Genomic DNA, 14,960 nt, shown 5'->3' on the forward strand with positions numbered 1-14,960 from the left:
TGCCAACCGAATCCAAGAACACATCAAAACGATCATCCACCATGATCAAGTAGGCTTTATCCCGGGAATGCAGGGTTGGTTTAATATACGGAAATCCATCAATGCAATCCACTACATAAACAAACTCAAAGAAAAAAAACACATGGTCATTTCATTGGATGCTGATAAAGCATTTGACAAAATTCAGCATCCTTTCATGCTTAAAGTCTTGGAAATAACAGGAATTCAAGGCCCATACCTAAACATAGTAAAAGCAATATACAGCAAACCGGTAGCCAGTATCAAACTAAATGGAGAGAAACTTGAAACAATCCCACTAAAATCAGGGACTAGACAGGGCTGCCCCCTCTCTCCTTATCTTTTCAATATTGTACTTGAGGTACTAGCTCGGGCAATTCGAAAACATAAGGAGGTCAAAGGGATACAACTTGGAAAGGAAGAAGTCAAACTATCATTATTTGCAGATGACATGATAGTCTACCTAAGTGACCCAAAAAACTCCACTAGAGAACTCCTACAGCTGATAAACAACTTCAGCAAAGTGGCAGGTTATAAAATCAACACAAGCAAATCAGTGGCCTTCCTATACTCAAAGGATAAGCAGGCTGAGAAAGAAATTAGGGAAATGACCCCCTTCACAATATCCAAAAACAGTATGAAGTATCTTTGGGTGACTCTTACCAAACATGTGAAAGATCTTTACGACAAGAACTTCAAGACTCTGAAGAAGGAAATGGAAGAAGACCTCAAAAAATGGGAAAACCTCCCATGCTCATGGATCGGCAGAATCAATATAGTTAAAATGGCCATTTTGCCAAAAGCAATATACAGATTCAATGCAATACCCATCAAAATCCCAACTCAATTCTTCACAGAGTTAGAAAAAGCAATTAACAAATTCATCTGGAATAACAAAAAACCCAGGATAGCTAAAACTATTCTCAGCAACAAAAGAAAATCTGGGGGAATCAGTATTCCTGATCTACAGAGCAATACTACAGAGCAATAGTGTTAAAAACTGCATGGTATTGGTACAGTGACAGGCAGGCAGATCAATGGAACAGGATTGAAGATCCAGAAATGAACCCACACACCTATGGCCACTTGATCCTCGACAAAGGGGCTGAAAACATTCAATGGAAAAAAGATAGCCTTTTCAACAAATGGTGCTGGTTCAACTGGAGGTCAGCATGCAGAAGAATGCGAATTGATCCATCTTTATCGACTTGTACTAAGCTCAAATCCAAATGGATCAAGGACCTCCACATAAAGCCAGACACTCTGAAGTTAATAGAAAAGAAACTGGGGAAGACCCTTGAGGACATTGGTACAGGGAGAAAATTTCTGAACAGAACACCAATAGCGTATGCTCTAAGATCAAGAATTGACAAATGGGACCTCATAAAATTACAAAGTTTCTGTACGGCAAAGGACACCATCAAAAGGACAAATCGGCAACCAACAAATTGGGAAAAGATCTTCACCAATCCTACATCAGATAGAGGGCTAATATCCAATATATATAAAGAACTTAAGAAGTTAGACTCCAGAAAACCAAACAACCCTATTAAAAAATGGGGTACAGAGTTAAACAAAGAATTCTCACCTGAAGAACTTCAGATGGCGGAGAAGCATCTTAAAAAATGCTCAACTTCATTAGTCATTAGGGAAATGCAAATCAAAACAACCCTGAGATTTCACCTTACACCAGTCAGAATGGCTAATATTAAAAATTCAGGAGACAGCAGGTGTTGGAGAGGATGTGGAGAAAGAGGAACACTCCTCCACTGCTGGTGGGGCTGCAAATTGGTACAACCACTCTGGAAATCAGTCTGGCGGTTCCTCCGAAAACTGGGCACCTCACTTCCAGAAGATCCTGCTATACCACTCCTGGGCATATACCCAGAGGATTCCCCACCATGTAATAAGGATACATGCTCTACTATGTTCAAAGCAGCCCTATTTATAATTGCCAGATGCTGGAAATAACCCAGGTATCCCTCAACAGAAGAGTGGATGCAAAAAATGTGGTATATCTACACAATGGAGTACTATTCAGCCATTAGAAACAATGAATTCATGAAATTCTTAGGCAAATGGATGGAGCTAGAAAACATCATACTAAGTGAGGTAACCCAGACTCAAAAGGTGACTCATGGTATGCACTCACTAATAAGTGGATATTAACCTAGAAAACTAGAATACCCCAAACATAATCCATACATCAAATGAGGTACAAGAAGAAAGGAGGAGTGGCCCCTTGTTCTAGAAAGACTCAGTGAAGAAGTATAGGGCAAAACCAGAACGGGGAAGTGGGTAGGGTTGGGTGGGAGGACAGGGGGAGAGAAGGGGGCTTATGCGACTTTCGGGGAGTGGGGAGCTAGAAAAGGGGAAATCATTTGAAATGTAAATAAAAAATATATCGAATAAAAAAAATAAAAAAAAAGAAGGTGGAACAAAATACCCATGAGAGAAGATAGACAAAGTGTGGAGCAGAGACTGAAGGAAAGACCATCCAGAGACTGACCCACCTGGGGTTCCCTTCCATATATAGTCACCAATATCCCATATACAGACACTACTGTGGATGCCAACAAGTGCTTGCTGACAGAAGCCTGATTTAGCTGTCTCCTGAGAGGCTCTGCCAGTACCTGACAAATACAGAGATGGGTGCTCTCAGCCAACCACTGGACTGAGCACAAGGACCCCAATATAGGAGCTAGAGAAAGGACCCAAGGATCTGATGGCAAGGAGCTTGCAGCCAGATAGAAGGAGCAACAATATGAACCCACCAGCACCCCCAGAACTGCCAGGGACTAACCTACCAAGCAAAGATTACATATGGAGGGACGCATGGCTCCAGCTGTATAGGTAGCAGAGGATGGCATTGTTGGACACTGAAGGGAGGAGAGGCCCTTAGTCCTGAGAAGGCTCAATGCCCCATACAGAGGAATACCAGGACAGGGAAGTAGGAGTGGCGGGTTGGTGAGCAGGGGGAGGGGGAGGGGATAGGGATTTTAGGAGGGGAAACCAGGAAAGGGGATAACATTTCAATTATAATTAAAGAAAAAATAAAATACCCAATAAAAAAGAAATGTTTAACATACTTAGTTATCATGGAAATGCATATCAAAACAACCCTGAGATTCTACCTCATAGCCAGAATGGCTAAGATCAAAAACTCAGGGGACAGCAGGTGCTGAGAAGAGTCGGGAGAAAAAGGAACACTCTTCCATTGCTGGTGGGATTGCAAGCTAGCACATCCAGTCTGGAAAACAGTTTAGCAGTTCCTCAGAAAATTGGACAAAGTACTACTGGAAGACCCAGTTATCCCACTCCTGGGCATATTCCCAGAAGATGCTCCTCCATGTATTAAAGACGCATGCTCCACTATGTTCATAGCAGCCTTATTTACAATAGCAAGAAGCTGGAAACAACCCAGATGTCCTTCAACAGAGAAATGGATACAGAAAATGTGGTGCATTTACACAATGGAGTACTACTCGGATATTGAAAACAAAGAATTGATGAAATTCTTAGGCAAATGGATGGAGCTAGAAAATATCCTGACTGAGGTAACCTAATCATGAGAGAACAGACACTGATAAGTGGATATTAGACCAGAAGTTTGGAATACCCAAGATACAATTCATGAACCATATGAAGCTCAAAAAGAAGGAAGACCAAGGTATGGATACATTGGTCCATCTTAGAAGGGGAAACAAAATACCCATGGGAAGGAGATATGGACAAAAAGTGTGGGGCATACTCTGAAGGAAAGACCATCCAGACACATCCCTACATGTAGACCCATCACATATATATTCACCAAACTCAGACACTATTGTTGATGCCAACAAGCTCTTGCTATAGGAGCCTGATATAGCTGTCTCCTGTGAGGCTCTGTCAGTGCCTGACAAATACAGAGGTGGATGCTCTCAGCCTACCATTTGACTAAGCACAGGATCCCTAATGGAGGAACTAGAGAAAGCATCCAAGGAGCTGGAGGGCTTTGCAGTCCCATAGGAGGAACAACAAATTCAACCAACCAGTACCCCAGAGCTCCCAGTAACTAAACCACCAACCAAAGAGTACACATGGAGGGATCCATGTCTCCAGCCCCATATGCACCATTGGATGGCCTTGTTGGACATCAATGGGAGGAGAGGCCCTTGGTCCTGTGAAAGCTCAATGCTCCAGTGTAGGAGAATGCCAGGACAGGGAAGTGGGATTGGGTGGGTTGATGAGCAGGGAGATGGGGGGGGGGTTTCTAAGGGCAACCAGGAAAGGGGATAATATTTGAAATGTAAATAAAGAAAATACCTTTTAAAAAAAAAGAAAGAAAAATGCTGTTTAATTCTAAAAATAATACCTGGAATGGAAATGTATGATGGTGCAACTACCTGATGTAACTTTCAGTCATCTTAGAAAAAGAAAAAATATTTTTTCTTTATTCTGCTTTAGCATGTGGATCAATCTTGCTTCATGTTGCTTTCTTCATATCACATATAAACATGGGTGCATGCCATATCCACTTAGCTTTTCCATATGCAAAAATTCATCCTATCTCTCTCCTCTACCCTCCTATGTCTCCATCTTCCATTATTCTACAAATTGCCTGTCACTCCTAGTCATGAACTTGAAATATCAGTTTTGGTTTTGTATTCACATATACAGTCACAGGTTGCGATGTCCTCAGTGAATATATTCAGTGAGAACGCTTTCTTGATACTCTTCTTGGATGCATTAATGGATCTGCTCAAATGCAATAAAAACACACAATATAGTAAAATAAATTTGCTAGTAGCTTATTTCATGCTAATCACTTTAATAGATTATAAGTACCATCATAGTGTTAAACACAAGACAATCAGTTTATCAATATGCACTATTGGATTAGGGAATATTTAAAAATGTTTTAGAACCAAAGATATGGCCAGTTAATAACACATTGATCTAGGAAACACAGCCAGTCCTCAGAAGGTTTTTGTTGCAAGGTTGCTGTCAATTAGACTACATATGAAAAAAATTACAATCCAGAAATTTAGGGCACACCTGTAATCCAGATCTTGAGGCTTTTGACTTGGACCTTGATATGGAGATATTGAGGCATAGTGGCCATGAAAACATTAGGCCCAGGCAAGGTAGAACACACCCACTATTAATTTCTACAATCTAAGGGAAGTGGATCTGAGTTCAAGGTCAGCCTAGGACAAAGCAAGGTCCCAATCTAGGCATGGGGGTAAACACCTTTAATCTGAGCCAGTCCTTCTGTTGGAGGCTTATATAAGGACTTTGGAAGCAGGAAGATTCACTCTTCTTTGCCTGCTTGTTCTTACTGCCAGCACATCTGTTGATATCAACTTCTTCAGGATTCCAGTTTATAAAGAAGACCAGGTGAAGCAAACTAGCCTCATAGACTGAAAAACTACTAGATTTTTTGACTTCCCACTCACAGCTACTCATTGTTGGCTTAGTTAGACTACAGACCATACGTCATTACAGTAAATTCCCTTAATATATAGAGGCAGTCCATAAGTTCTGAGGGAAAGTTCTGTGACTAATACACAAGGAAAAGGCAAAAATCAGCTTGACATTAAAGTAGCAGATGGCTTTAATGGACATGGTGCAGTAACATTTATGGAGTGGAATTTAACGTAATACTAAAGAGTGCTGTTTACTTTAATATAAAAGGAGGCAATGACTGCACTTCCTCAACATTAAATGAAATATGTGATAGACAAAAGGATCTAAAGCAGTATCCGGTGACCATCTAATCAATACCAGGGTTGAAGACAGTCTGCAAAATATATTTTTAAGAAAGAAATTAAACACAAACTACAATTCCCATATCAGTACAGAATTAAAGTATAATCACAAGTAAAATACCTTCTCAGAAAATAGTACCACTGATCTTTCTGTTCTTTTGAATTGTAATGTTAAAAGAAAAAAAGGTTAGAGTCTTGATAAAAGTAAGACTTTTAAGATTATTGCTCATTAAAATTACTAAAGCCAAGTGCCATCATGAGGGTGCAGGTGTAGATGGAATTCTCCACATGACTGCCCTTCTGAAGGACATGATTCACTGGAACACCTGTGTGACAGGAAGATGACTACAGTGTGGAAGATAGTTGGGAATGTCAAGACTTGACTGTGTTCTAAGAGCTGTGTGACTATGGCAGGGCCAACAATCGCTCCTAGATTTAGTTTCATTGTATAAAGGGATAGGTAAGGCAGTGTCCTCTTAGCATGAGGTCATGGCACATACAGAGGGATCATTATTCACACTAAACTGCAGGTAAGTATATGACCATTGTTTAGAAGACACTTCTTAGACAAATGGATGGAGGTGGATAACAGCATACTAAGTGAGGTAACCCAATCTCAAAATATCAGTCATGGTATGCATTCACTAATAAGTGGATATTAGCCTAGAAAATTGGAATGCCCAAAACATAATCCACACACAAATGAGGTCCAAGAAGAACGGAGGTGTGGCCCCTGGTTATGGAAAGACTCAGTGTAGCAGTATAGGGCAAAACCAGAACAGGGAAGTGGGAAGGGGTGGATGGGAAATATGGGGAGAGAAGAGGGGTGGGAAGCCAGAAAAGGGGAAATCATTTGAAATGTAAATAAAAAAAATATCAAAGAAAAAAAATACCAAAAAAAAAAAAAAAAAAAGAATACACTTGATGCAGGGAGAACACCTTTTTAGAAAAAAAATATTGTGTGTTCCCTTGGGTGAATTGGCATACAAAACAGGAGGTCCTGGAAACTAGTGCTTCATCTGTGTGAGTCCTCACATCAACTCTCCTGGCACAAATTAATAATTAGCTCAACACTATTCCACTGCAGCATGTAATTCTCTAATTTAAGAGGGATTAAATATGATAACATTTTTAACTGCAAATTTTGTGTGTGTGTTCACTTGGGTATATAAATCTGTATTGGACACTGTTAAGCCAATATGTTGGTCCAAAACTGAAGACACTTACACTGCCTCTCTCAGATTCAGGAGAAAAATGACACAAAATAAACTCTGAATCAAAAATCATATACATACACATATACATGTACATATACATATACTCTTCAAATGTGTGATGATTTTGAAACATGATACTACAGAGAAAATTTTCCACACTATTTCCATATAACAGTCAAAATATGGGAATGTATAATATTTACTAAAGGATACACATGCACACTCATATACAAACAAACATGTCAAATCAAATGAAACATTTGTACTTATATTTTCTTTTTACCTCAATACATCTAATTGTATATATACAATGGTATATATTTGTATATATACATGTATATATATTCAATTATATATATTATATATATGTGGTTCATATATATATGAACCAAAATTCAGAAGAAATACATAAATCTGAAATCTCCAATTTAAATGTCTGCTAAGTAATTACCTTCCTTGCAAATGGAAATAATGAAGATCATCTCCTATGAAACTAATAACGCTCTTAACATAACATGAAAGACATCCTCAAAATAATTTAACTTTTTATTCACTAGACAGCAGAATCAGGACACATATATGGTCTTTCAAGAAAAACATTCATTTTAGTTTTCTTTACTCTCAAAAATTAAAGTAAATTTCTCTCACATATACCAACTACACTTGAAAGGCACACTATGAGTATATAAATATAGAAATATATATATATATATATATATATATATATATATATATATATATTCATTTTTCATTCAAATGAGTTGATTACTATCTTCTAAAAACTGTGAGTATTTTCAAGTGTGGACTGAACGTGAGTTGAAGAGAAATAACAAGAAGGATGATAGATTGACAGACAGCCTGGACATTCACCTATTTTGAGCCTGCATCATTCAGACACTAATTAATGTTTTCTATGCTGGGAGCTTACAGTGACTGATTGGGGTGAAATCCAAATTTACCCTATTATGCTCTTCTAAACATTTCATTTTTTTCACAATTTTTGAAGTGGATATTCAGGAATAGTATTTATGGATGAACAGAAAGTTTATCTCCCCAAGGCGAATAAACTGTATCATTGATGTCTGTCATCAAAACCATTGACAAACTTATGAGAACATACCTTAAATTATTTAATTGATAATGTCAGTATCAACTTCATACCTTCTAAAATAATATGAAGGCTATGATCATGGGCAGAGGAGAATATATGTGATGTGGTCCCAGAAAACACCTCCATGGTCATAATTTAGAGTGCAATTTTGTATACTGCTTCATTTAGTCACAGCACTTTTCTCTAGTATGTGCAGAATCACCAACCAGGAAGAACTCAGTGCCTGCAGTTTCCCCTGATTAGTAGCTGCTATTAGGAGGGACCAACTAACACCAGAGATATCCAGATGGTGAGAGGCAAAATAAGAACATTATCAACAGAAAGCAAGGCAGCATGGCAACACAACAGGAAGTCCTAGATACTCCAACCCACTTGAAAAGAAAGATTTGGATTTAAATTCACAGCTCATGATGCTGCTAGAGGACTTCAAGAAGGACATAAATAACTCCCTTAAAGAATTACAGGAAAACTAACCAAACATGTGAAGGAATTGAACAAAACCATCCAGGATATAAAAATGGAAGGAGAAACAATAAAGAAATCACAAAGGGAGACAACTCTGGAGATACAAAACCTAGGAAAGAAATCAGGAGTCATATAAACAAGCATCACCAACAGAATAGAAGAGATAGTAGAGAGAATCTCAGGTGCAGAAGATACAATAGAAAACACTGACACAACATTCAAAGAAAATGCAAAATACAAAAATCTCCTAAACCACAACATTCAGGAAATCCAGGACACAATGAAAAGACCAAACCTAAAGATTATAGGTATAGAAGAGAATGAAGATTTCCAGCTTAAAAGGCCAGTAATGTCTTCAACAAAACTATAGAAGAAAACTTCCCCAATCTAAAGAAAGAGATACCCATGAACATACAAGAAGCCTGCAGAACTCCAAATAGATTGGACCAGAAGAGAAATTCCTCTTGACACATAATAATCAAAACACCAAATGCACTAAAGAAAGAAATAATATTAAAAGCAGTAAGGGAAAAAGATCAAGTAACATTTAAAGGCAGACTAATCAGAATTACACCAGACTTCTTGACAGAGACTATGAAAGCCAGAAGAACCTGAAAAGATGTCATACAAACCCTAAGGGAACACAAATGCCAACTCAGGCTGCTATACCCAGAAAAACTTTACCATAGATGGAGAAACCAAGGTATTCCATGACAAAAACAAATTTACAAGTACCTTTCCACAAATCCAGTCCTTCAAAGGATAATGAATGGAAACCTCAAAAAGGAGGGAACTGCACCCTAGAAAAAGAAAGAAAATAATCTTCTTTTAACAAACCAAAAGGAAGAAAGCCACATAAACAAAACTCCACCTCTAATAACAAAAATAACAGGAAGCAACAATCACTTTTCCTTAATATCTCTTAATATCAATTGACTCAATTCTCCAATCAAAAGACATAGACTAACAGACTGGATATGTAAACAGGACCCAACATTTTGCTGCATACAGGAATCCCACTTCAGACACAAAAACAGATAATACCTCAGAATAAAAGGCTAGAAAACAATTTTCCAAGCAAATGTTCCAAAATAGACTTTCAACCTAAAGTAATCAAAAAATGTAAGCAAGGGTACTTCATACTCATCAAAGGAAAAAATCTACCAAGATGAACTCTCAATTCTAAACATCTATGCTCCAAATGTAAGAATACCCACATTCATAACAGAAATTTTACTAAAGTGCACATTGCACCTCACATTATAATAGTGAGAGCCTTCAAGAGCCTACTTTCACCAATGGACAGATCATGGAAACAGAAACTAAACAGAGACAGAGTGAAACTAACAGAATTTAGGAACCAAATGGATTTAACAGATATCTATAGAACATTTTGTCCTAAAACAAAAGAATATACCTTCTTCCCAGAACCTCGTGGTACCTTCTCCAAAAGTAACCATATACTCGCCTTGGACACAAAACAGACCTCAACAGATATAAGAAGATTGGAATAATCCCATGCATGTACCCTATCAGATCTCCAGGGACTAAGGCTTGTCTTCAATAACAACAAAAACAAGAGGAAGCCCACATGGAAACTGAACAACATTCTACTCAATGATAACTTGGTCAAGGAAGAAAGAAAGAAAGAAATTAAAGACATTTTAGAATTTCTTTATGAAGGCACAATATACCGAAATTTATGGGACACAATGAAAACAGTGCTAATAGGAAAACCCATAACTCTGAATGCCTCCAAAAAGAAACTGCAAAGAGCATACACTAGCAGCATGACAGCACATCTGAAGGTTCTAGAACAAAAAGAAGCAAATATACCCAAGAGCAATAGAAGGCAGGAAATAATCAAACACAAGGCTGAAATCAATCAAGTGGAAACAAAAAGAAATATACAAAGAATCAACCAAACTAGGAGCTGGTTATTTGTAAAAACCAACAAGATAGATAAACCCTTGCACAAACTCACCAGCGGTCACAGAGACCATATCCAAATCAACAAAATCAGAAATGAAAAGGGAGACATACAACAGATACTGAGGAAATTCAAAAAATCATCAGATCCTATTACAAAACCTATACTCAAGAAAACTGGAAAATATAGATGAAATGTATAATTATGTAGAAACATATCAAGTACCAAAGCTAAATCAGGATCAGATAAATTATCTAAACCATCCCAAACCCACTAAAGAAATATAAGCAGTTATTCATAGTCTCACAAGCAAAAAAAAAAAAAAAAAAAAAAAAGCCCAGGATCAATCAGATGGGTTTAATGCAGAGTTCTATCAGACCTTCAACAAAGACCTAATACCAATAACCTTCAATGCCATACCAACACCAGGAGAATCTGTTTGACAAGTTCCACAGACTGAGAATTCAACTTCAAAAGAAAGAGGTCTACTGGAACCAGTTGTGGAACTCTCCCCTGGAGCAAACATACTGAGCCCTAGTTCTCATGACAACATTTCTGTTCTGTTCTCTTTCATTCCTTAGTTACAGGTTCCTGGGAGCCTAGACCATGATCTTATGCAAGAACAATGGTTATGAAACCATGCCTTGAGATGTGGGTCACTAACATATTTCCAGGTAAATCAATGCTTTACTTTTTAAATCATTTATAAAATTATTATGATAGATGAAAACTTTCCCAATAATAAAATTTCATATGGCTACACCTATGACATTGGAGGTGGGCTTTGTCATATGGTAGAGAAAGCCTTAATTTTAAAGAATTAAAATAGTTTAAATTTATGTGTTGAAGATTTATAAAAAATCAGGCATTAGATGCTAAATAATAATTAACGATATTGGGCAGGAAAGTTAGCTCAGCGGTTGAGAGCACTGAACATATAGATTTATTAACCTGTTCTTGGGAATATGCCATTAGCCTTGGATGACTGCCCTATTGAATACATCCTTTTAGAATTGTTATATTTTAATGATTTATATTAAGAATAATGATGTTACCTGTCCTATTTATGATTCACTAAACATGTACTTTAAGAGTTGTAATGCTCAGATGATGTTTGTATTTTACTGTGACAAATGACTTTTGTTGGTGTTAGTCATTGTTTCACTGGATACGGTTTCTAAGAGTTGCTACATTTGGTTTTTAATATATAAAAACCCCTGCTTGAGAGCTGCAAAATACCCTCAGATTCAAGCTGCCTCTGTGTTTCTGTTTCTCACAGCTGAATCCTTACCCACCTGGACATCAAGGACCCTCATCACAGGGACCCCCATACCCAGCTGGGGTGACCGTGGCACTTCAAACTATTCCACAAAATAGAAACAGCTAAATATCATAATCCTTACTTGCCCCCTCTTCTACTTCCTAGGCCTAAGAAGATGGACAAGAAAAGGACACCCCCTCAGTCCCATATTCTACAAACAGTACAGAAGACTGGAGAACAAGGGGAAAATTTGAAGCTTTTCCAAACTGTAAGCATGGATGATGGAGATCCAGAATGGGAACCAATCTCCTTTAAACTTCTTAAGGAATTAAAAGACAGATAGAATAAAAGAAAGTCATCGAGTGAATGCAGCTGATTCCAACCTTCCTAAGTCTTTCTGATTCTCCTGCCTCACTTACATTTATTTATCTAGTGAGTGTATGTATGCAGATATAGGCATTTCCCAGCTCACAAGTAGAGAACACCTCTGTCCAGACTAAGGCTTCACAGACAGTGCCTAACCCAGCCATTTCACTGGTCCAATACAGGATTTTTACAATGCAGGAATAGAGGCTGGAGAAACAGCACAACTGTAGGTTGCTTGCCTAAAGCATGCACAAAGCCCTGGGTTTGGCTTCCAGTATAGGACAGCCAGCCATGAAGATGCAACCTATAATCTCAGCACTCACAGGTAGAGGCAGGAGGGTCAGAAACTGAAGATTATCCTTGAATAGGGAGTTCAAGGCCAGTCTGAGATATATGATCCTCTATTTCCCAACAATAAAAGGCACAGAATATTAACAAAAGCAGAACAAAACAAAACACTATTTCTCTAATGTGTAAGATAAGAGGAGTCTAGTAACTGGTAAGGAATATACTCTATAAAATTACTATCAAGTCTTGAAAAACTACTACCAAAGAGGGCATTTATACACTCTGAAACACTGTGAACGAGATCAGTACTTACTTGATAATCATTTCTCTTAATATTTGGAACATCCATGTTGTGAGTAGAGGGACAGATATCTTCATGTTTTCTGCCAGTGAAAATGTCAATTCCAACAAGGCGTACCTGACAGAGGCGAGAACAACAGGAAACATGGTTAATCTTATTTATTATATATAAGTACACTGTAGTTGTCTTCAGACACTCTAAAAGAGGGAGCCAGATCTCATTATGGATGGTTGTGAACCACCACTTGGTTGCTGGGAATTGAATTCGGGACCTTAGGAAGAGCAGTCAGTGCTCTTAACTGCTGAGCCATCTCTCCAGCCCCCTTTCAACTCTTTCAAAGGCATCTTACTTTCTTTGAAAAAGTTGCAGGGGCACAGAACTGAGATTCGTTAAGTATCCAAATCCTGAACAGTTTGGTGGCATCAAAACTCAACACACTAAGTAACTCAGGACTTCAATTAACAAGAGTCCCCAGAAGTGAAAGCCAAGTCTCTTAGAATTATAAGAACTGGATTGCCTCAACTAAACAAAATGTTTTAGACCACCAGGGCCGGCAGCCCTTCAAAGGGGGTGGGGAGGGAAGAGTTAGCAGTAGAGTGAAGGCGACACCGGCGCCTGGCCAGCAGGTCCAGTCCCCACCACCCTACTCAAGAAGAGCCCACGACCTTCCTGTGCAGGAATGCAGGGCCGGGCGCCTCCCCCAACTCCATCCCGGCTGCCAGAACATCAGCCAGGCCGCAGGTTCAGGGAAAACTGGGACCAGAGCACACGCAGGCTCCACCTGGCCCTCAGCTTGCCTAGGACCCGCAGCAGCGCCGCCCTGGATCCCGGTTCCACCCAGCGGGGAAGGGCCCAAGCCTGGGCGGTCCCGAGCTCGCCGCCCTCTAATTCCCTTGCATCTCGGCTCCTCACCTCGCCCGGACCCCGGCATTCACAGCCGCCCCCCGAGGCCCGGCCACAGGACTTCACCTTCAGGCCCACACCACACATCTTCCCAGGGACCTCCAGTACAGGACAGCTGGAGTGGTTCAGGAGACTGGGCCAGGTCACCAAGCTTCCAGCACCAGGCTCTCACCACAGCCCGCTACGCCCCGCCCCCAGGCCCCACCCCGACCCTCACAGCCACACTTCCGAGATAGGCCCTGCAAGCCACAGGCCCCGCCTCCAGACCTCCCATTGGCTGGAAGCTTGCTGAGGTCCCGCCCCATCAGGTGAAGCTTGCACTGGGAACCCCAAGTGCTGCAGAGTAGAGCACTCTTGATAAACTAAAGATTGTTTAAACTTCCTCTCTCCTAAGCTTGCTTTCTGTATTCTATACTGTGTTTTGAATATGCTGGAAGAAAGACCAAAGGGAATAAAAGGGATGCCTATAGCCCTCTCAGGATCCAGCCCAAATAGGAATAGGAAAAGACAATAGCATCACAGGTTCCATTTAGGCTCACCCTAATCCATATGGGTGAGGAAGAGGAAGAGTCTCAAGATGTTCTCCAAACCACATTATTTTCTTCCTTCCCTCTCTCCATGATTCTGATATTTCTTTTCTTGTATCCACCTAGGGAGCCATTGGTAAAGTGGGAATTTCACAGAACAGCAGTAAGGTGCCTATAGCCTCAGGGACTTGCTTTCTGTCTTGTTGATGGAATGCCCTGTAGAGAGAGGAGATCCTGTCTGCTGAGAGAACTCTTTTGGGTCTTTAATTACCTTGTGAAAAGTTGAGCAGGGCCCTGTTGATACTCTTCATTTAAGTGGATATGATAAAGTCCATGAATAATACCTTTCTGAGGTAATCCCATTTGGCATTACATCCTTGTGAGAAACCATGGGATCCTCCTCAGGAGGGTGTTGAACATCTTCCAATGGGGTTCCTGGAATTTCTAACAAGGTTCACAGCAGGACTGACCTCATAGATCAGCAGGCTGCCTGTGGGGAATTGACAAATAGGCTGAACTATGTGTCACAGCCTCCTCATTGTAGACGTTGGTTTTACCCTTCTCAATCAAGTGGATGGGCATTAGTTAAGTTTAAGAAATAGTAAAAAGGAGTGGTCTGGCTCTTTATGAGAAGGGAAGTTTTATGACATACAGTAATTGGATACTTCAGACTGAAACTTGTGGTGTTCCTCCTGTCACAGCTTATTAAGTACTGACATCTCAGAAGTGATCTACTATGGTGGACATTTTTAATTTGTTTTGAGTAAGGGTCTTGCTATGTAGACAAAGCTATCATGAAACTATAAATCCTCCTGTCTCCATA

At 39.5% G+C, this 14,960-nt stretch overlaps 1 long non-coding RNA gene across 4 annotated transcripts in view; it reads right to left on the reverse strand.

Annotated features, from left to right (window-relative positions):
- Positions 1-14,604, reverse strand: part of LOC127664768 (uncharacterized) — a 34,193-nt gene extending 19,589 nt beyond the window's left edge. The window contains exons 1-4 of one of the 4 annotated variants that reach the window (XR_007973249.1): positions 14,482-14,604; positions 14,150-14,353; positions 12,720-12,824; positions 9,297-9,361 (exon numbers count right to left, since the gene is read on the reverse strand). This is a non-coding gene — a long non-coding RNA (uncharacterized LOC127664768). Of the gene's footprint in view, positions 1-9,296; positions 9,362-12,719; positions 12,825-14,149 lie in introns of all 4 variants that reach the window. The other 3 variants (XR_007973246.1, XR_007973248.1, XR_007973251.1) reach the window with 3 other exon arrangements.
- Between the last annotated feature and the right edge of the window lie 356 nt (positions 14,605-14,960).

This window comes from Apodemus sylvaticus, chromosome 14, assembly GCF_947179515.1.
Source record: "Apodemus sylvaticus chromosome 14, mApoSyl1.1, whole genome shotgun sequence".
Taxonomy (NCBI): Eukaryota; Metazoa; Chordata; class Mammalia; order Rodentia; family Muridae; genus Apodemus; species Apodemus sylvaticus.